This window comes from Patagioenas fasciata, chromosome 4 (genome assembly GCF_037038585.1).
Source record: "Patagioenas fasciata isolate bPatFas1 chromosome 4, bPatFas1.hap1, whole genome shotgun sequence".
NCBI classification, from domain to species: domain Eukaryota; kingdom Metazoa; phylum Chordata; class Aves; order Columbiformes; family Columbidae; genus Patagioenas; species Patagioenas fasciata.
The window spans coordinates 29304614-29325772 of NC_092523.1; positions in this window are offsets into that span (position 1 = coordinate 29304614).

Genomic DNA, 21159 nt, shown 5'->3' on the forward strand with positions numbered 1-21159 from the left:
TGAGATCAGATCAGCTCTGCACAAGGAAATCCAGAACTACTCAGTGTTACGCAGATCTGCATTACATGGATGTACATGACATGAAAGTCATGCTGGAAAGGCTGACTCTCGATAAAGATAGGGGATGGCGACTTGCTGAAGGTGGCTAAAAAGCTCTGAACAGTTTTCATGTACAACTGATTTTCAAACAAACGTCTGAGCAGCTGAGACCTTGTCCTGGGGAAAAGCAGGACAGAGCACAACAAAGCAGCAACACTGACTTGGCTTGTGGTTTCTCCTCAGTTATGAAGGCAGCAGGTTTTTGTCAGAATGCTTTCCAGGCCCAAAGTACTTAATGACAAACTCGGAACAGACTTTTGCTGGTCTACGTGAAGAAGTGCAGATTTGTTACAAAATAAGAATTGCTGGTTTAAGTGGAAATTTCAATGAAAGTTCATGGAGGAGTAAGTTAAACGGAAAGTATTAAGCTTATGGTTGAAATGAGGATACAGTCTGAAAGAAAAAAATGTACAGCATCTTTTGCTGGTGTTTTCATAAGCTGGTGGAATTGCATTGGTCTGTAGGTGTTGAGCAAACAGACCAGAGCTTGCACAGCTCTCATGGGACTTTGCGTGACAGTACAGTGCTCTGTAACCCAAACTTATCAAAACTATCCTGGAGAAAGAAGGTCTTCATACCAGGGGGAGATGGTACAGGGAAGAACGATCCCTTTAAGAGGAAGTTTGTCTACCTGTCTATGTTTAATTACCAAACTAGAAGATACTCAGCATGGTAACTTTAAATTCACCTTCTTCCTGATTATTAATTTATCTGTAACCCAGTTTCCTAAGGAAACAAAGTTGAGGCAATCACACTTTTGTCTGTGCCTGCCTGCTTCCCTCTGTATCTTCAGATACAGTGGTTATTTCCAGTATCTTAACTTTGACAAAGAGATGATGATCTCAAAGATTTTACATGCCCAAAACTATAAAGAAAACAAGGCAAAGTGGTAGAGAAAAGAGACCCCATTAAGCATTCACATGGAGAGGAAAGTCAAGGCATAAATACATCCCTTATTAGACAGGGAAGAATCAACAAAAGGCCTGAAATACTTGAATCCCTCATGGGAAACACTTCAATTGAACTCACGCCTTTCTAAACATCAGGAAATCCAGCTACCAGACACAAATCTGTAAGAAGCCAGGCTTCACTGGCTCAGCTGCTCACCCAGCAACTTCACTTCAGCAAGCAAACCGACCACTGCAATTGTGTAATACCCATATTTCAATGGATGCAGAGCACAGAAAACAGACTCTTGATGAATAATCAAGGCTTGAAAAATGTCAAGTAAACAGTTTCCAATTAGTGGTCCTCACCAAAATAAAGCTTTCCCGCTACCTACCTCCAGGGCAGCATTTTTGGGAGTCCATGGGAAGGGGCACTTGGTGACCAGGGGCACACCGGGCTACACAGGGAGGGCTCCCTTGCTCCAGGGGAAGCACAGTTGTGAACCCAAGAACAACAAAGCAGCATTACACTTAATCCACTGCCATCTGGCTTCATTTTGACAATCCACAAAATCAGACACAACATTCTTCTGCAAAATCCCTGAAAAACAACGCAGAGCTAGTGTCAAACCCAGCATCCCCTCCCTCCCTGGACCCTCTGAGGGCTTGAAAGAGAGGTTTCTCATAAAATGAAGAGCGATTCCCCCATGTGACATTTCTGCAGGAGTGTTCAGGCTACAGATGTTTCCACTGTTGCAGAAGAGTTTGCATAACACAGCGCTGTTTGTCATATTTATGGAGACAGGGAGGGGGAAGGGGATGAGAAAGAGAAAACAGGAGAAGCCGTGAGCCATGGTGTCAATCCATTGACGAGGAACCGCCTGAAAGAGCCTATCAAATCTGTATGTTTGCTCAGTGCTTGACCTGACCAAGGGAGAACCAGGACCACTTATCTTCCCCAGCAGAAACCAAATGGTCATCCCTGAGAGGCCAAGGTGAGCCACAGCCTCCAAACTAGCTGGGAACACAGTCCTTCTGCAAATCAGCAAGACAAATCACCTTGTTATTATTATTTCAAAACAGCATGTTGCAGGAAGCCTTTGTTTGCAACATTTGCACTGTATTGAGGCATGAAGGTAGTCTACATGGCCTGTTAAGCGGCCTCAAATATTGTCTCATTGCTGATGGCTCTCATAACTACATAACAGAAAAGTTTCTTTCCACAACAGAAGGCAGAAAGGCAACCAAAAATACTAAACTACTGCCTGATTCAGGCTAAATTGTGTTCAATTTGACAAACACTGACTATCTGTAGAAAACAGCTTGCCAAGGCCTGAATCATATTTTGTCACCTCCCAGCTTAGGCGTGCAACTCAGCTCTGGGCTTTTTGTGCCCTTTCAGGCACTCGAGTGTTGGAGATGCCTGGTCTTCAGCATGACACAGACCTCCTGTAGTTCCTGTGTCATTGCTGCCAGCTCTGTGCAGATGTCTCAGATATTCTGGGACATCTCAGCTGGCACTAGATGCCTAAATTTAGGCAGCTGCATGAGATTGCAAGAGGTACCCTGCAGAGGCTATGTCCTCTGTTCCATCATCCTCCTGTAGTCCATGATCATAAATCTTCTTGCACTCCCTGGGTGCTACCTATGACAGGAGCAAACATATGTGGGCGTCTTCCCAGCTGCCAAAACAAGTGCACTAGCAAGGAAAACATTCACACTCATGAATGACACTTTGCTTAGCTTCCACAAAAAATGTCAGGGCAGACAGCAAGGCAGACACCATTTGCATACCTGCTTTAATGCCACTGGATGTCCCCAGGCATGGCCTGTGCTCTGCTCCTGAGCATGGCTGAGCATCTTGTCTTCCAGAAAGCTCATTACTGACAGCAGCATTCATGTTAACCAGGCACATCTCTGTTGAGCACTGTGTTTGTACATGCATTAACCAGGCATCTTTCTTAATGTTCAAGATTATGCCAGGGAACAACCTTGCCTGGCCTTCACACATGGATTAGAAGTGAGGGGAAATGGAAAGAGTAAGTTCCCCGTGCTACAGCAGTGCCACCTGCAAGGGACACGTAGCTTCGTAACAATTCTATTGAAACTCCCAAATGTTTCCAGTTGTAACATATGAAAAACCACATTTACATCATGACCTGAGAGGAGGAAATGGCACGCTTGCACTAAATACTGTGGGACTGGTTTTGCAGAAGTTGTACCTGCATGGGTTTCAACACTGTAGATAGAAAAGCCAAGCTCTCACACACCAACAGCTCAAGCAAGTACACACCCGGGAAGGAGGGGAAGGGAGAACATAATCTCCTGTAAAACCAGAACTGTAAGCAATACAAAAGAAACACTTATATTCAGGAGGACAATAAAGAAACAATGAGCAAATAAGACACTTGTATCCCTAATATTAAAGAAAAAAAAAAAAAAAAGCAGCACTACAGAAACTTGATTATGAGCCAGGCTAAAAGGACTGGGGAACATCCACTATGATTAATTACGCTGATTTGTGATGCCAATAGATTTTTAGGGAAGTCGGGGATATAAAAGACAAATAGCATGACTAGTAACAGATTTCAAGCTGAAATTATAAGCTGCTGTGACGTTGCTGTTTAATTACCGGTATGTTTCATGAAATTGTATATTTTGCAGATTCAATTCAGGGTTTTGATCATGTCATGCTGCAGGCTTCTATCCCCCCTCAAAATATGCATCCTCCAAGGATGCTACAGCTGCATCCCCACTCCAGATGGAAAGTTAAATGTGCGGCTCCACTTTACAGTCAGTGAACCTCTAAAAGGACAGTGGAGTTGGAATTGCAGGTTTGTACTGATGGCAGCAGTCTCCAGATTACAACGCCTTTTTGCACAGACATGCCTGGAACCTCTCTCTCCCTTTCCAGGCACCATGACTAAGTAGTCACTCAGCCTGGAAGTGGGCTGAGTTCCTGGTGGCATTAGAGAGCTTTATCTCAGGGACTGAGAGTAACAGATGGGTAAGGGCAAGATGTTGGGACTGCTGGATTTTGAGGGAGTAATTCTGTTTGTTTTTATGAAAGATAAACTCCAGTTTGTTCCACTTTCATACAGGGCTTGTCCAACACTTTATAGTGATCATGACAGGATCTGACTTGGCTCGTGGCCAAAACTATGTCCTCTGTTTAATCATCAAGTGAGAGATATGCATGTTAAGTGTTTACAATGCTTTCTCCTCCATAGAAGCAGAAAAGCTCTGCCCCACTCATCCCAAAAAGGTCCCTTATTCTACTCTAGGAGCTTGTGAGTGCTCTTGAAAAATAAGTTTACATCCTTCTATGCTCATTTAACCACACCCGGGGCAGCATCTCCTTGCTCAGCATTGCTGTTAGAAAGAAGACAGCAGAAATTTGACAACCCTTCATATACCTGCAGTAGGAGGAGGAGCTTTCTCTATGTGTTTTTAAGTATCTTAACAGTATCTGTGGAGAAAAGTAAGGCTGAATATTAAAACACCTCAATAACTTTTTACAAAAATAAAAAACAAACAAAAAACAAACCCCCAAAAAAACAGAAGACCACCATCAGTGAGATGTGCCCTCTATATTCAATTCACTACTAAATGATTTTTTTTCACCTTTCCTTCATCTTATTGGACATACACAGCAATGAGTTCCCCTGTGTTGTTGGTGTTCTCTCAAGCCTACAAGAGGTTTGTCAACAGGGTTTGGAAGTGCCAGTCTGGAGTTACTAAACTTCCATATCCAGGTACAATCAGGTACCTTGAGTACAGCTCATCCTGCTTCCCACTCCCCTGCCCATCCTTTGCCTTTTCACTTGCTGAACTGGAGCTTCTCCAGGCAATTTGAACCAATCTGTATTTTGAGTTTATGCTAACAGATACCTGACATGAGTCTGCAACATTGCTTATGCCCAAAACAATATAATTTCAAAACTGTTTCACAGATCCCAACTTTATTCCTTTACTGGGGTACTATTAGACTCTATAATGGAAAGAGGGGTTTCGTTTTAAGGATGTTGGTTTTGCTTGTCTTTCCCTATATTGCGAACTGGCAATACTCTTGGAAATCTTTGCTGAGAGAGGGTATCCTACAGCAATTAAGGTGTCTCAACGGAACTATATAAAACACTTGAGGAAAATGGAGTAAAAATTGTGAAAGACTGAAATATTCATCTCCCACCATCTGCTACACAGGATATGTGCTATTTTACTGTTTCAATGCCCATAATCTCTCTGTGCAGAGCAGTTTAAAGCTCTGTTCTGTTTTAAAATAGAAAGGTAAAGCTTTTTTTCACACTCCATTTACTGGCCAGCTGGAACTACAATGTCTGCTCCTGCTCATTTATGAGAGTTCAGAGGAGAGGGTGCTGGGCAGCACCCCAGTTTAGCTGCTCTGTGGAAAAACACTGATAGGAGTAAAGGGGGGAAATGGCTGTAAAATTCTTCCTTAAAAGGCAAGAGAGGTCTTATGAATGAGAACTGCTGTCCTTAACTTCATTTTACAGATAGCCTTCCCAAGGCCGAAGTCACTCACTCAGAAAGGATCTGAGAGACCAACCAGAACATGTTGCATGGCCTCACAGTATCATTCTCACCACGGGTGGGAAGCTGCAGCAAAGCCGCAGACTTAAAACCCAGGCCGAAATATCTTTAGAATTCAGTTATAGGATATAGCACAACAATCGTGGAAAAGGAAAGTGCGTAACAACAGAAAATAAATCACAGCTAATTGAAACATCATTTTAGAAACTATTGCGGCTCGCATAGTAAAAACACAACAAAGTACTTTTGCTTTTTTTTAGCAGAGGGTGCTTTTTGTTTTCACTTTTAAAGCACACACGTGGTACTCTGTGTGATTTACACTGTGCAGTGTTACTTTTTCCATCTATATTTATTTCATCTTCCTTCAACCACTGTCTTTCAGATACTTCTTCACAGAGTGCTACTTCGAAGTCCACAAGAGGTAAGTCATGTGGAGATTAAGTATTTCTGGCATTTTGTCATTAGTATTGCCAAAATCCTGCCTAAAATAGTCCTTCTGAGTGTCTCTACAAAAAAAAAAAAAAAAAAAAAAAAAATCCCCGGATTTCTAATCCAAGTACTAGCTCAAGTACTGGGCTGCTTTTTTGGCTGATCTGCCAGCCAGAATGGTAGCCTATCAGACACTCTATCTGGATAGCCATTGCTGTAACCATCTTTCTGGGTTACTTTTTTTGCCCTTCTCTCTCTTGCTATAGGAAGACCTGTTCTATTTTGTTGTGTGTAACAACCTATTTTAAATAAACAAGGATTCTCCTTATGTCTTTTCCAGCCTACACTGCAGTCAGTGTGCCTGCAGTTGAAGGAAGAGGTCCCACACTTCGGACTGGGTCCTGGAATTGCTGAAATGGGACCACTGGTCAATATTATTTCAACAGAGGAGGAGAAAATACATTCCCATGGATGGAGAGGGTCAGCAGTAACCCTGTCATCCTTCTTCTCCTCCAGCTGGTGGAACTTTAGTCTTGTCTTGGTTGAACAAGGGCCAGGGGCTCTGCTGTCCCTGCTCACTGTCTGTTGAGATAGGGAAATACCTCCAGATTAGCTGATTGCATTCATGCAGAAGTAGGTACATGGGCAAGAACTGTGGACATAATACTGGCTGTGAAATTCACGGCACCTCAAATTGTTCTAGATGTCTCTTCTAAGTACTGAAGAGAAAAAAAAAAAATCTATCTATCTATCTGTCTATCTGTCTATCTATCCAAAACCTGTGGCTCTCCAGACGAAAAAAGATTTAAGAAAAGAGTGGAAAGTTGGTTTTCATTAACGTCATTGAGAGAAGAAGGACAAGATTTGCCACAGTGCTCTTTCATCCGCTCTGCAGCATTGCTGAGCTGGACCACAAGTGGTCCGGCAGTGGTGGCCACCATAGTCCTTGGGATCTACAAGAGCCACTCATTCTGCAGTCAGTGTCAGTCATGGACAGACTGAATGCCTGTCTATAACCCAGATATACATCTGTGCAAAATAAACACTGCAGCAGTGATCAGAATTTCCTTCATCTGTCAGAGAAAACACCGTTGATGAAACATCCGTGTTGTTGCCATTCTTCAGAGAAGAAAGTGTATTAATTGAGAATCTTTTCCTCTAAGAGGTGTCTGATTCACTGCAAAACCAACATTTTGATTTGCCTGTTCACTGCTGTCACGAAACATGGGAAAAAATCCTCTTCAGAGTACCTTGGCAAGTTGAAGACAGTATTTTGAAACCAAGTTACCACATGTTCAGAAGGAAAAGGAAAGTACTCATGGAACATGTCCCACAGGCTCATAAAAAAATGGTCATTAACAAAGATTTTTAAAAGAGTTAAAGCGTGACAGTTACTGGAGGAAAGAAAATGCCAAGGGCTGCTTAGAACTGGAAAAACAGAAAATAACCCCAGCATTAAAAGCAGAAAGAACATGAACAATATTTCTTTCAACTTCCTGCAGAAAAATTCTAAAATATCTGCTACTTGAAAAGTCTGTAAATTAAGAAAAGACTAGAAAGCATCCTGAAAGCAGCTGTAAATTATACATCCACCATAGTCCTGTGACCTAGTGCAGAGCAGCCTCCTTTCCAACCTCCCAGCTCACAGATTGTCAGAGGAGAGCACGAATGAGTCACAGCTGTATCTTTCTAATTGCATTTCAGTTATTGAAGGGGAAGGCTTGTGTCTGGCCTGCACATGAAAAATGTCAGCTTCCCAGAGTGTTTACCCCACTGGGTGTTTGTTGGGTTGTTTTTTTTAAAAAAAATGTGTTTTAAGTCTCTAATGAAAAATGGGAATTTTATACCCTGCTGGTGGCATAATGGTTTCAGTTTGCCTGGATCTGGTAGACTCCACAGGGAGATGATATTATTAGGAAAAGAAAGGACGAGACTTCTGTAGAGACACAAAACAGGCAGCAGGGTTCTGGGGAGGCAGAGATGTTGCATGAGTTAAATTGGGGTGGAAGCTGCAGGCTCAGTGGCCCAACCCCAGCACTCAAAAAGGACCTGGTTTCAACCCAGCATCTAAATTCCCAGCTGTGTTGCACACAGGGACGTGGTACGAGACTGGCAGTGGGAAACAGCTTGTGCATCTCTGCTCCCAATGCTCTTCCAAGTCAGCCAAGCAACAGTAGGGACCAGATGTGCAAAAAATGCAGATGGGTTGCCTTTTTATTCATCCAAGAGTGCCTAAAGAGTTGGCTAACATCATAGTGAGACCTCTCTCCATAATTTTTCAGTGTTCTTGGGAATCTGGAAAGGTCCCATAAGACTGGAAGCTGGCAAATGTTGTCCCAATCTACAAGAAGGGCAACAGGGATGACCCTGGCAACTACAAGCCTGTCAGCCTCACTTCAGTGCCTGCCAAAATCATGGAGAAAACTGTTCTGAGAGTTATTGAAAAACATCTGAATGACAATGCAGTCATTGGTCCCAGCCAGCATGGCTTCACGAGGGGAAAGTCTTGCCTGACCAACTTAATTTCATTCTCCAACAAGGTTACCCACCTAGTTGACCAAGGGAATCCTGTTGATGTGATCTTTTGAGATTTCAGTAAAGCCTTCAATACCATCTCTCACAGTATCCTCCTGGACAAGATGTCCAGCATTCAGCTGGGTAAACACACAATGCACTGGGTGACCAATTGACTGACGGACCGGTCTCATAGGGTTCTAGTAAATGTGGTTACTTTGGGCTGGTGACCAGTCACTAGTGGGGTTCTGCAAGGATCCATCCTAGGGCCAGTGCCCTCCAATGTCTTTAAAAATTACTTAGACTGAGGACTTGAGGGATTACTTAATAAATTTGCTGATGACACAACATTGGGGGGAACAGTCAACACTCTCAAGGGCAGAGAGGCCCTGCAGAGCGATCTGGATAAATCGGAGAACTGGGCAATCACCAACCGCATGAAGTTCAACAAGAGCAAGTGTCAGGTTTTGCACCTGGGACATAGCAACCCAGACTGTCAGACTGGGAGACAAGATGCTGGAAAGCAGCTCTGCAAAGAAAGATCTGGGGGTTCTGATCGATGGCAAGTTGAACACGAGCCAGCAGGGTGCCCTGGCAGCCAAGAGGGCCAACTGTGTCCTGGGTACATCCAGCACAGCGTTGCCAGCCGGGTGAGGGAGGTGATTGTCCCGCTCTGCTCTGCACTGGTGCGGCCTCACCCAGAGCACTGTGTGCATTTTGGGGAGACACAGGATAAAAAAGATACTAAGCTATTGGACAGTGTCCAGAAGAGGGCTACAAAGTTGGTGAAGGGTTTGGAGGGGAAGCCATATGAGAGGCAGCTCAGTCACTTGGTTTGTTCAGCCTGGAGAAGAGGAGGCTGAGGAGAGACCTCATCACAATCTACAGCTTCCTCACAAGGGGAAGAGGAAGGACAGGTGTGGAACTCTTCTCTCTGGCGACGAATGACAGAACCCAAGGGAGCGACATGAAGATGTGCCAGGGGAGATTTAGGTTGGACATTAGGAAGAGGTTCTTCACCCAAAGGGTGGTGGAGCACTGGAACAGGTTCCCCAGAGAGGTGTCACAGCCCCAAGCCTGACAGTATTCGAGAAGAGACTGCACAACACCCTCAGACACATGGTGTGAACTGTGGGGTTGTCATATGCAGGGACAACAGTTGGACTCAATGATCCTTGTGGGTCCCTTACAACTCAGGACATTCTATGATTCGTACAGACTAAATGAAGGTCAGCAAGTCAGTACAGCACAGGTTTACACAAGAAAATCATCAGAGCTCATTCCTGTTTGGTTGTTTTCTCCATGCTCCCTCAGAGTGACCATCACCTCTCTAACAAGGGTGATGTAGCTCAGATATCTCTTTCCTTAGCTGGGGGCTACTAGGCTCTAATTTGCCCATCCCATAGAAGACTTTGAGATGGCATTTCTTGGCTTTTCTTACAGAATAGTCTCTACACAACCATCACACCTAGGAGAGATTTAAACCACAATCGTAAGAAAGACTCCTGGGTTCTTCGGTGTCTTTGGCACCTTTACAAAGTAACTAATAAAAGCATTGGCAAAACAGAAGGCAAATGGCAGCCAGCAAGTTTTGGAGGGAACATTGGCTACAGTTTTCAAAAGTGGAATGACTTTTCCTTCTTACTGCATTTCCTGTGAGATCCTGCTCTTCAATTAAGTCCTAAATCTCAATATAATTGCATTATTCATTTTTTGCCATGGTAGGGAGAAAAACTTAGCCTCAAATGGCTAGGATAGCATAACTTGAATTTATGTTGCATTGCCCAAGTTAGTTGAAATGCTATTTGGGATAAAAGAAGGACATATGCAATAGTGGAAACCTCAGTATGATGCGTTACAGATTTTCCTGTAAGAGGGAGTTTATTCAGAGAGCCAAGAAGTAGAGCTCACGCTATGTGTGGGAGGGATGGACACAACAACAAAACAAAGGAAGCACTTTAAGGACATGATGATTGTGCTCTGAAAAAATCAGAAGTCTGGACTTGAGGTCAATTTGAAAAGCCATATACAGGAGGCAGCAGGCACACCAGGTTTGTAAAGTTAGGTGAGAAATGTACAGCCATGCATTATTATGAATCACAAAAACCAACTTGCTCCACATGAAGAACAGCAGATAACGTGAAACCCCCATTTACCAAGATGAATCAAAGCATTTGGTGCTAATGGTCTGAGATACGAGTGTTGATGCTGGCATTACTCACATTCCTCTCCCCGCACTGCATGGTGGGCAACAGGAATTTACAATTTACAACTGCCAGACTGCTTGAATGTTCTCCCAATATGTTAACCGTTGTCTTGTTTTGTATAGTTTTTTCCTAACATCATGGCTCCTTCACTAGGCTTTGTTGTGGGCAAGGTTATGTACATGGCAAAGATTCCCATATGGAATGGTTTAATGGCTCTGAGATATCCATGCGATCACTGTGGTTTGCAACAGATGGGGCTTGGCTAGACAAGGAGTCATTTACCGTGGGTGTTTTTACAATTGTTTTACGCAGCTTTCCTGTCACCACGTGGAGGTAAAGCAGACAAGCGAAGTTTTCAGAGATGGAGAGGCTGGCTAGAAGGGACATGTTGGCCAAAAGAAAGAGAAAATGAAAGACACTAGAGAGTTAACAAATAATGCTCATGGCTGCATCTGAATTTTAATTAGTGCCTGGCCCTGTAAGTGCCACTTAGGTACTGTTCTTACTATCAGCCATGGGGCAGCCATTAACTCTTCTCCAGGTTGTGACTAATCCAACCAGTCAGGCCAACAGCCAGTGCAGAGACAACAGCCTCATCTCCTTCACCTATTTCAGCCCTACTTCCACTTTCTTCTACCCCCAGAGATAACAACATGTTATGCAACAACATGCATATTAATGTCACCATGTGGGCAGACTCTGGGTTGAAACATTGCAGCCTGAGTTACAGCTTGCAGTCATGAAAAGCAGTTGAAAAAAGTCAGTAAAGGTTTGTGAGGTTCCGGTTGGGTTCAAGTTTAGGCTGGGGTTATATTCCACAGAATCAAGGCTTTTTGTAGGTCCTCAGCTTGGGATTTCCCTCAGGGTTTCTCTTTTTACAAAGCAATGCAGGTTGAATCTGCAGCCTGTGTGTGCTGGTTACCACTTGTAGTTCCTCTGAGGAACCACCAGCTTTGAAACCATCCTGAGAGAGACAGAAGATGGCAATGGACAGTGGTAAAAATGGGCTTGTTGAGGGTTGAAGGCACTCTTCAACTTCTGCTGATTTCCCAAGCAGGAGGTTGGGAAGCACCAAGTGTCCACAGGCTTGCTGAGGGAACATGGAGCAGGCAAGAGTCAATTTGCTCTCAATGTTCAGGAAGACTGCATGGAGATAGGAACACCATAACCCTCCCCAGCTCGATTCGAAAGAAAACCTACCTTTGACCCTTCCACAGGTTCAGCTAATCTCAAATATAACAGAGCCACAGATCTCCTACTCTCAGGGTAAAGGAGCAACGGAGAGGGCAGCGTAGGGCAGCATCTGGGCAAACAGCAAAACAAAAATCAACTGAAACAAAGAAGGACATTTAGAGGCAAAGAATGAGGAGTTGTGCAAAAGCAATGACATTTTTGATAGAATAAAAAGCATATTAGCTGCAAGCCAAGTGCTGGATCCAGGGAGGAGACTTGAATCATCCCCTTGGATCTGCTCCACTCTTAATAAAACATTAACTGTTCATTGAGAGAGAGCACACGTGTGTGCATGAATCAGTAGCCTGGTGGGTCTGCCTTTGAGAGATGAGACTTCCTGAGCACCAGTCCCTCTCCTAGTAAATGTTGTTTATCCAAAGTGGAACGACTTCAAGAGGAGAGGCTCCTCGGAGGAAGTGGCAACAGGAGACCTGGACAAGTCCCTTAACTACTCCACCATTCAACAAAGAGGACACACTCACAAACTTCTTCCTCTCTTTCTCTTTAAAGCATTCCAAACAGAAATATTTTGGGGGTTGGTTGGAGAAACAAACCAACCAACCAACAAACCAAACAAACAACCAACCACACACAAAAAAAAAAAAAAAACCAAAGAAACAAAAAATGCCAAAGCCACACTCAAACAAACCTGAAAACCAGAATCCCTCTCAGCACTTTCTGACTTGGATTTACCCTTGCATTTTTTCAGCTGTAGGGCAGCCCTGGTGCAGACCCAAGGGATGGAGCAGATCCCACACACAGGCAACCCAATTTCTACTAGCACTGCTGAAAGCAGCACCTCTCATAGCAGCAGGGAATGGCTCTCCGATAACAGGCAGCCACCTGTCTTGGGCTTCACTGCAGCCACGAAGAGCAATAGCAAACCTGTTTTAATTAAACACTGTTTAAACACACCAAACAGTAATGGTCACGTACATTTGTCAGCTGGTCACATTCAGCTCTTAGCCAGTATGGTTTCAAAACTTGTTTGTGTTTCACATCAGCTATTTCCTGCAGGATCAATCCCTGCTAGCAGGCTGAATGCTTAAAAGCAGTGTTTCTTGGCCATGTTAAAATCAAAGTACAACCTAACACTGTGAGGGAAGAAAAGAGATTGTCCTTCTTGTATCACATATTTTTTGAAGGCTGGGAGAGCAGGAATGAAATGGCACACTTAGTACTAAGTTAACAAACTGGTACTGCTTTGTAAAACTGCTAATTTTGTTTTCAGTTGCACACTTTCACCTGGGCATTGCCAATCAGGAAAGTTATGTTGCCATTGCCATGACCAGAGGGGAGAATGTTTGTCGCCATCATGTCTGCTATCACCTTGCTATGTCTTATGAATCAGCCATGGACTGCAAATCACAGGCTGCACAAGACTCCTCTAGCACAAATATTACTATAGTTTCCCTTCTATCAGGAGAAAGTAGAGATTTGGCTCAGTATGCCACCCGACTGCACTGTTCATCCTGATTTGCACCTCAAGATGCGATGCACTTACACAGAAAGAGGGATCTGCCCTAATTCATACAGCTACTGAGCTGGATAAGCCCCAGTGCTGTGGCATTCCCAAACCAGAGGGAAGGCAGCAGAGCTGAGGGGTGAGAAGGAAACAAGTGTGACAGCCCCAGGAGAGGCATGGACCACCGCAAGTGCTCCCACAAGAGACTTGGCTTCCAGGGCACAGGGTAGTCTCTGACTCCTCCCAGTACCTACTGCAGAGATCTGCAGAGATCCTTGGTTTCCTCCTGGTGCTGGGATGGGGAGGGAGCAAGTACTCTTAACATGCACACACACACACACGCGCACACACACACACACACAGAGAACATTCCTCTGCAATGGGACATTCCCAGTTGCTTTGAGACTCATAAATTTCTGTACAGAACTCAAAGGGCAAAATTGCACTGACACAGTTGGGATAAGGATTTGAGGATCACAGGTTCATAGGAACAGGCATGGGCAATGAGACCATGGAGATTATTTGCAGACCAAGATGAAAAAAGCACCAGATGGCTTGGTTTCCTGTCATATTGGAACTCTTCCCCCTGCATTGTGCAGTGCCAATGTCGTCTGGGTGCTTTGCATTCCTTTCCAATTCAGCAAATTCAACTTTGTGAGTCGTCCAAGTGGATGGCTGAGCTAGATCAAATACAGGGCATGCCTTGCTAAGATAATTAAGCAGTTAGTAGAAAGAGGCTTACACCAGGCCCTAGTAATTGCCCAGCACAGCTCTGCTAGACTGAAAGCAGCAGCAGCTTCCACATGAATAATCCTCATGTTGGAAGGCCTGCTATTAGTCCTGAGCAAATTAAATCCATGCAGTAACACCACAGAAGATACATCAACAAACTGAAGTATCTTGAGGGTTCACCTCTTCCTAGAAAACAATTTTCATTCCTCTAGTTACTGCTTTTTATGGGAATTACAGATGTGCTTAAAATGTAGGGGAAGTTCTTTAAGTCTTTCTAAACACAAACACGCAAACCAGCTCCAGTCTGGATCAGAATCACAGAAACAGAATGGCTGAGGTTGGAAGGCAATTCTGGAGGTCATCTAGTCCAACCACCTGCTCAAGCAGGGACTCCTAGAGCTGTTTCCCCAAGGCAGCTTTTTAATATCTCCAAGGACGGAGACTTTACAACCTCCCTGGGAAACTTGTGCCAGTGCTCAGTCACTCTTACAGTAAAAAAGTGGTTCCTAGTGTTCAGGAACATGCTGATAAGGCTTATTTGGGACCAAAAATTGATAGCACTGACAGAAATCTACCATAATGAATTTCACTGAATTTCAGAGCTACTCGAACATTTTTAGGAGTTACCTAGAAAATACCACCCTGACAATAGCACAAAGTGCAGGTTGGGCCAATTCTTTGATCATATCTATTATACTATAAACACATACTACCCATCACAAAAGCATTATACCCACGCTCCAAATATACATTAATATATGCATATTCTATTCTCATATTCCACATAGTTATGTGTATGTGGGATATACACATGTTGATGTATTTACCCATTGCCCTTCCTTTCTCATTCACACTGAAAGCAAAAGCAGTTCCTTTCTCCAAAGTAAGAAATCTCTCTTAGGAGCACGTTGAATAGACTTAGCAGTCTGGCTCTCAGGCATTTGTATAAAATTACACACACGCTAAACTAAAAATCCCCTAACTGTTACATGAAGGGGGAATATTTGCAATTAAGCAAGAGATTGCACTTCTGTAAGACAAGAAAGATTCAAACCTTAACTATCATATCAAAGTGCATCTGATGTATTCATGGCATCCCAGGAAATCTGCAATTACTACACAGAATAAGAAAAAATTACAGGTTCCTTGGAAGCCAACTGCTAAACTCATTAAGTCTTCCTGGAATAACAACATATTCCCTCGTACCTTAGCTAGACCTGTCAACAACAGGGGCCCTGACAAAACCCCCATGTTTGCTGGTTGCTGCTCTTATCCTTGGGGTCCTTACATCACATCGTGATTCTTGTCTCCCGGGCACAGCACAGCTGGCTGCAGCTTTCTCTGGAGCCTACCAGGACTGTTCATGAAATGACCCCACATTTGTCACCGCACATGTAGCCTGCGTCTCCTTTACTTCCTCTTCCCTCTGATCCGTAACCACCTGATCACCTCCTCTATGGAAGAGCAGTTCTGTTCAGAGGGAATGGAGCAGGACCAGCAACCTACCCCATGTCGCAGAACATACTTGCAACATGGGACAATTTACAACAGCAAGGCACCTGTAGGCTCTCCGTCAGCAGAGTATGCTACTGCTAGGCCTGACCTAGTGTCTATACATGTACTTGCAGAAATATTTCAACATGTTTGGATGACTGAGTTATTATCTTCTTGCAATAAGATGTTTGTCTTTCAGTCATCAAGCAATCTGTGCAAAATATGAATTCATGTAATAAAAAATCCAATTACTTGAATTAATAAAGTTTAATTAAATTATAATTAAAATTAATCACAATTTAAACAAATCAGTTTTAAACAAGAAAAATTATCTTAATATTTTCAAAAGTTTTCTTTTCATTTTACGCCATTTTCAGAAACACTGGTAACTGTAAGAATTTCTCTGAGAAGGCAATGTTAACAAACTGAAAGATGAATAAAAGCGCTTAATACACTTAATAGTTTTAGTTGTACTTATATTTTCCTAGAAGATTGGCTTGAACAGAAATCTAACCTTTTGGGTTTTAACAAAACTAAACATTTCTTTGCCAATTCTTTTCGAATTTCTGTAACTGCGTCTATACCACTGTCGCTAGAAGTGTTGTAGTTGTTAACAAATGATCAAGCACGGAAACAGTACATTACTTTCTGGTGATGCTACTTCCTGTATTTTTTTCCCTCCAATCAGGTCTCTTTTAGGTAAAAAAAAAAAAATTAAAAAAAAAAAAATCATAACAACCCTTTCCATAGACCTCATGATCCTTTAACCGGTACTAAGCAAATAAGGCTACAGGGGTGATGAATTATTCTCCTAAAGCACAGGCCACAGATGAAGTTACACAAGACTGGAAATTCCAACCTTATAAACACTATCCAGGGTAGCCTGGATCCACAGCTAAATTCAAGCTTAAAAGACAGGTCCTATCTTTACAATGAGCTAAGATAAGTGAATCTTAACTTCTGAGCAGACTTGAAATGATGACTTGGGAACCAGCTAATACACTCAGAGGCAAAAGGTTTTCATCTCCATAAATTTTTGGTTTTGCAAGAAGATTTCCTTATATATCAGCTGGTTCTAGAGATGAGAGAAGGGCATCCTGATTCCAACTTTGCCTGTTCATACTGGAATAAGGTCCCCAGAATGGGAAGGTCTAGTTCCAAGTCTGTCAGCTATGTCTGAGAAAATTCATCATGTAATCCATTTGAGAGGGTTTGGTCTTAGATGTTAAAAGACAAACACTGACTGACCTGCTCAAATCATTTTTGTTTGTAAGCACCAAGGATAAGAACAGTATTCTTGTCCATCTTTTGGGTTACATTACTGTAATTTTACGAATCAAGTGGTGACATAAACATAAAGCAAAAAAGAACTAGAAATCATGTACAGTTTGAGAATTTACAGCTCTTTAATTTTGTTGTTAGAATGGCAATGTATTTTTCTCAAAGCTCTTCACAGTCTAGGCAATTAGACTATACTTATACTTAAAACTGTGTTATGTCTGTATTGACATAAAATGTATTGGCTCCAAGGGAACACAATATGCAAGCAATGTGCAAACACACAGTAAAACAAACAAGCAAAGCAAAGCAAAGCAAAGCAAAGCAAAGCAAAGCAAACCAAACCAAACCAAACCAAACCAACAAACAAACAAATGGAAAAGGAAGCAAAGTCTTTCTCCACAAGAAACTTTTTACATGGAAAGTACATGGTTTGCTCAAAACCACAGAAAGTTGGTAGCAGACAGGATGTCCAAGCCAACCTTTGGAATCTTTAACTAATAATCCGTCAATCACAAATGCATCTCAGCCTCTTTTTCTCTGTTTTTCACTGATGTTTATTGCTGTTTGTCTGCATACACTACTAATAACTTGCTAGCTCTCTCTATTATCATTAGACGCATGTGTCTCCATTTTGGGGTGGTTTCACATTTTAAGCAAAAATTGTCCTTCCTGGTCATAGACACAGAGCAAACTAGGCAGCGAGGAGAGCAGGTGATGTCTTTTAAAAAGATATGTGCTACATACTGCCAGCTCCTACTATACCATATTGAACCAGAAAGCCCAGGCACACACCTCCCTTCAAGGGCAGAAATAAAATGCCTCACCTAATGCTTCCAGGGACATACACAGATAAAGCAGCATTGGGTTCTTGGCACACCTAGAAGAAAAATACATAATTCTTGCTTGCATGACTTGGCTCAGCTCACCCAGGCAGTCCAGGAGAGAGTGGTTCCTTTCTGCCCATTCCTAGGAATCTCTTCCCAAACTTTCTGAAACACGCAGAGGACTAACATCCAACTTGCAAAACACAAGCAAAAAGAAACCGCTTCCATGAAGCTTTAGCAGGATCTACAGTCACAACTGGCAAAGACTTTTGCTACTGTGAAACAGCAATGGGACCTGATTTAACAAGTAAATTAAGTATTTTCTACACCTTGTATAGATGCAAGTCTCATACCCTCAGGCATGCTGTCAACAAATGCAACTACAACTCTGTCATGACAGCTCTGCATTCAATAGCACCTTTCTCAGGGGAAAAATGCCAGGGTTTCAGCCAAACTGTAACAGCAGGTCATTGCCTACAAGGCTTGAGTCAAATTATTGGCTAAACAGAATTTGAAGATTTAGATTTAGTTTGCACTATGCTTGTTCTCTGGCCATTAGCAAGTATTTAAATAAAATTAATTGGCTACTTGTAAGGTCATTTCAATAACTTTTGCAACAAAGTCTGGCTACATGGCACACACAGATTAGCCTGTTGGCAGTGAAGTGTGCAACATGCAACTTCAGTGACCAAGATAATTGTTTCAGTCAGGTTCTCAGAGTCGTGACCCCTTTTTCCTATGTCGAACTACATATGAGATGTCACTTTCTATATTCATCATATTTTTTAAGGCTCAAACTATTGAAATAAATGGCAACAGAACAAGCAAAGTGGAGGAAGGCTGTAGACAAAGCAATTGCATTTTTCTGATAACTACAAACTCATTTTTTTCCCCCAAAATATTAAGCATTTACCATTGAACAGAATCATGGTTCCACAACACAGCCATGCCCCATGACATTGCTTTTAAAAAACATTCAAACATGACTAGTCTAAAACCAACATCTCTCTTAGGTACATGCTTCTTTATCAGGAAAGAATTTAAACTCTATGCTTCCTTCATAGTTAACAGCTGCATTAAACAATTCAACTGGCACCATAAATTATACAATTAGCAATCTATTGTACTTGAGCCAGTCCTAAATTATGTGACAATTTGTGGCTTGATTGGGTAGTTTGCATAATGAACACAACATATGTTCTAAATCCTGTCTTTGCTCACAAAATTGCAATAATCTGCAGACCAAGAATTGCTTTATTAAGATCATGAACTTCTCAAATGCATTTATTAAACTGTTAGCAGAAAATTAACAATTGACAAGGAAAAAAAATGGGAGGAAAAAAAGCCAGTAGAGATGGTACTCCTATAAATGTTCACATAGTACTAATAATAATACAGCAAAATAAAATAAGACATGGCATATTCAAGCATTTGTGAACAGCATGCTGTATGCTTGCCCAAGGAGGCAAGTTGCAGCTTCTAACAACTGAGTCAAAATGGATAATGAGAGTTATGGCATATCACTGATTAAAAGTAAGAAAAGAAAGCCATATTTTATCATAGAATTATCCATTATTTTTTTCAGAACTAGTATAGGCACAGGGGTTTTGATAATGTAATTTTGTCATGTTACAGTTGGTATTGGTACATTAAAAGTACTGTACCAGAGGAAAATTAACCTAACTGTACCTGGCTCTAAAGCCCAGAGGAGGCCACAAAGATGATCAGAGGGCTGGATCACCTCTCCAGTGAAGACAATCTGAGAGAGTTGAGGTTGTTTAACCTGGAGAAGAGAAGGTTTTGGGGACACCTTATCGCAGCCTTTCAGTGCTTATAAGTGGCCTATAAGAAAACTGGAGAGGGACTTCTTACAAAGGCATGTAGTGATAGAACAAGGGGTAATGGCTTTAAACTGAAAGAGGGTAGATTTAGAATAAATATAAGGAAGAAATTCTTCACCACGAGGGTGGTGAGGCACTGGAACAGGCTGCCCAGAGAACCTGTGGATGCCCCATCCCTGGAAGTGCTCAACTGGATGGGGCTTTGAGCAACCTGGTCTAATGGAAGGTGTTCCTGCCCATGGCAGGGGGGTTGGAACTGGATGATCTTTAAGTTCTCTTCCAGCCCAAACAATTCTGTGATTCTATGACCCTGTGATTCTAAGGTAGCCGTTACCTCTCAGAAGAGAGATGTTAGAATCACTAGGAAAATGTCAACACAGTGCTTTGGAGACACTACAAGAAACATCAGAAATTATTTAAGGGAGAAAATGTTATCTCACTGCATTCATCTGTGGATAAATTCAGAGTTTTGGTTTGGTTTGGTTTGGTTTTTTTGTTTGTTTGTTTGTTTTTTCTCAAATAGATAAATAGAACTATAAGAGACACCAAGACAGCACAGGAGGTGAAATGAAGATCTATTAAATCATGAAAGACACAGGGAAACAAACAGGGGACAATTATTTCCTTTTCCTTAACACAGAGGAAAGAGGCAGCAATCAATCAGGTTATCAAGCAACAGGCTTAAAACCAACACAGGGAAATACTTTTACAATCTCTTCAAAAGGTCCAAAGCACATCTTGATCAAAAAATAACCTGATCAGAGCCATAGTGTTAGTCTTATCTATAGCTTATATACAATTTGTGGCTCAGGATTTCCAAAGCTGGAAAGTTCTTACACATGCCTTCAGGCACTCTATGCATCATTTCTTTTATCCCTTCCAATGGCTTTTGTTACTGCCCTTTTCTTAATATAGGGTACTCAGCTCTATGGACAATTATGTAGATTTCTTGCGCAGGTACTAGCCCTGGTGTAGAAAGAGCTATAAATAATGCTCTTAGCAGTAGAACTTACCTTGGTTTCGAGAAGGAAAAGAAGCCCAGATAATGTAAAGACCTTAGAGCTGCACCTCCAGTAGAGCACTTCTTCACAGAACAATGGTGATGAAAGAATTTTATAGACTAGACTTCCTCTATGTTTCCCATGCTCATGATGATGTGAGAAAACTACAAATTAGTATGTGCTGGCACCAAGACATTCAGAGATCTACAAGTCTATCCTTGGCTTAATAGTGAGTTCATCGAAACCAAGAACAGAAACAGCATTATGTATTTCTAATTGGTCACAACCAACATTTCATGTGTGGAACTCGACATTCCCAAACTATTTGATCAGACTTTAAATAGAGTTTGAGCTAAAATAAAAATCCACTGAGTGCATTTGTTCTGCAGAAAAAGGCAGCAAATTGTCTGAGTTAATGTTGCCATTGTGAGTTCTTTACTGAAGTCCTTTAAATAAATAAGACGTCAAAGTATTTCACAAAACCATGGATAATGTCACATAGGAATAAAAAATCAGAAGTTCTGTGACCAAACCCTGTGCTCATATACTGTCATAACAGTCTGTTTTTTTCTGAGGGCTCCCTGTGCAACTGCAGGTTTGC